Source organism: Gossypium hirsutum, chromosome A06 (assembly GCF_007990345.1).
Source record: "Gossypium hirsutum isolate 1008001.06 chromosome A06, Gossypium_hirsutum_v2.1, whole genome shotgun sequence".
Taxonomy (NCBI): domain Eukaryota; kingdom Viridiplantae; phylum Streptophyta; class Magnoliopsida; order Malvales; family Malvaceae; genus Gossypium; species Gossypium hirsutum.
Genome location: NC_053429.1, coordinates 111,696,934 through 111,699,510, shown reverse-complemented (window position 1 = coordinate 111,699,510; position 2,577 = coordinate 111,696,934). Strand labels below are relative to the sequence as shown.

The following is a 2,577-nucleotide window of genomic DNA, read 5'->3' as shown; positions in this document are numbered from 1 at the left end:
GTAACTGCTTTCACATGCTCTTTTGGATTGGGTTCAGTGTTACTAGGTAGACTCCCTGGTGGTCTTTTTGAAATCATCTTCGCTAGCTATCCTATTTGATTCTCGAGCCCTTGAATTGATGCTTGCTGATTTTTAAGTGTGGTTTTAGTTTTTTGAAAACGAGTCTCCGCTATTGAAATAAATTTTATCATCATCTCATTAAGGTTCGGTTTTTTCTCTTACTGGTACGGTTGTTGTTGGAAGCTTGGAGGGGGTTATGGTGTTTGATTTCCTTGGCCTCCCGATGAAAAATTTGGGTGGTTCCTCCAACCTACATTATAAGTGTTATTATAAGGATTATTTTGAGGCCGAAGATTATTACCCTTATAATTCGTTTGCTCGTTCTCCATGTTAGGGCTGTAGGATGGATATTCTAAATTGCTCGTTCCACCTCCACTTACATCGCACTGCATTATTGGATGAACCTATGTAGAACCAAGTAAACCATCAATTTTTCTATTTAAAAGTTCTACCTAAGTGGAAAGCATAGTAACTGAATTGACGTTAAAAATGTCGGCTGCTTTCGTCGGTTTTGTCCTCATGACTTGCCACTGATAATTATTTATTGACATCTCTTCTATGAACTCATAAGCCTCTTTAGGTGTCTTATTATTGATAGTTTCACCAACAGCTGTGTCAATCATTTGTCTAGTCGAGGGATTCAAACCGTTGTGAAAAATTTGAACTTGTAGCCAAAGAGGTAACCTATGGTGAGGGCACCTTCTCAATAGATCTTTGTATCTCTCCTAAGCATCATAAAGTGTTTTTAAATCTGTCTACACAAAAGAAGAGATATCATTCCTTAATTTAGCCGTTTTAGCAAGCGGAAAATATTTAAGCAAAAATTTTTCGGTCATTTGTTCCCAAGTGGTGATTGACCCTCACGGTAATGAGTTCAACCACTATTTAGCCTTATTCCTCAATGAGAATGGAAGCAACCGAAGGCGAAAAGCATCGTCAGAAATGCCATTGATCTTAAAGGTGTCCCAGAATTCCAGAAAATTTGCTAAATGAGTGTTTGGATCCTCGTCCTGCAAACCATCAAACTGAACAAACTGCTGTATCATTTGAATCGTGTTAGGTTTCAGTTCAAAATTATGTGAGCAACAGCAGGTCTAACTATACTCAATTCAGTTCCTGTTAAAGTAGGTTTAGCATAATTATATATAGTATGAGGAACAGGATTCTGATTTACTGGATTTGCAACAACCACAGGAGGTAACGGATTATTCTGATTATCAGCCATCTCATTGGTTGTGGTATGGATATCAGCTTCTCGTTCTTTCTCTATGTATTGTAGGCTTCGCCTTATTTCTCTTCGGTTTCTGCGAGCTGTGCTTTCGATTTTTCTATCAAAAAGTAAAGGTCCTGACGTGTTTCTTCTAGTCATAAACTATAAAAACTTGCCAGAAGTAGAGAAAAGAAAATTTAGTAAATAAAAAAATTAAATTGCAATGAAAATAAAGAATGACTAAAATAATAAAAATTAAGCGTTCATAATATCTTAGTCCCCGGCAATGGCACCAAAAACTTTGTGATCGTGAAACTAACTAAAAATTCGACTAAGACAAGCGCATCTATTGAACAATAGTATAGTTATGGTGAGACCAGAAATATCGTATCCACGAGGAATAAAAGTACTAGTAATTACTATCTTTTTATTATCTAGCCTAACAATTAAGAGAATTTTTAATCTAAAACTAATTATCTAATTAACTAAGATTGTGACAGAGATTAAAGTTGTAAAATACTTCTGGAAAAAAACGATAGAAAAGACAACACCAAGGAAGAATTCACCTAGACTTCACTTATTACCTCTAAATTAGATGATTTAGTCACTTGACTTAATCCGTAGGATTCCCTGATTTATGTTAATATCTCTCTCGAGACTAAAAACAACCGACTCTAGATTGATTAATCGAAATCTCTTTCTAATTATAACCCCTATTGTCGCATTAACTCAATCTACGGATTCCCTTATTAGATTTGACTCTAATCTGCAGATTTATGCCGTCCTATCTCTAAGATTGCATACAACTCCGCTTAATTATGAATGATCTACTCTTAAACAGGGACTTTTTCTCTGTAACACCCCTCGCCCGTATCCAATGCCTGGATAGGGCTTGAGGTGCTACCAAACTTAAACTCAACCAATAATAGAAAATCGGGCTATAAAATTTTGATCAATTTAAAACTTTTTATTTCATATGCAAACTGTCCCTTAATTGGGCTTACGAGGCCCAAAACATACATTCGAGGTGGTTCGAGACTAAACCGGGGCTCAAGAAAAACTTAGAAAATTTCGTCCTTTAAGGTTCTACACGCCCGTGTGCTTGGGACACACCCATGTCTTGCACCCGTGTGGCCAATTTAATTTTTACAATTTTTCATAAAACAAGTACAGTCTTCACATGGCCTAGACACACGCCCGTGTCCTTTGCTCGTGTCCTTTCACACGGCCATAACATGCTGGTGGCGCAGCTTGTGTGCAAAAACCTGGGTATTTTGTTTCTGACGTCAGCATCACACGACCATGGT

The 2,577-nt window shown here is 37.1% G+C and overlaps 1 non-coding gene across 1 annotated transcript; it reads left to right on the top strand.

Annotated features, from left to right (window-relative positions):
* The first annotated feature begins 741 nt into the window (after positions 1-741).
* Positions 742-848, top strand: LOC121230937 (small nucleolar RNA R71). The gene has a single exon (XR_005929009.1). It is a non-coding gene; the product is annotated as a small nucleolar RNA R71 (small nucleolar RNA).
* Positions 849-2,577: the final 1,729 nt, after the last annotated feature.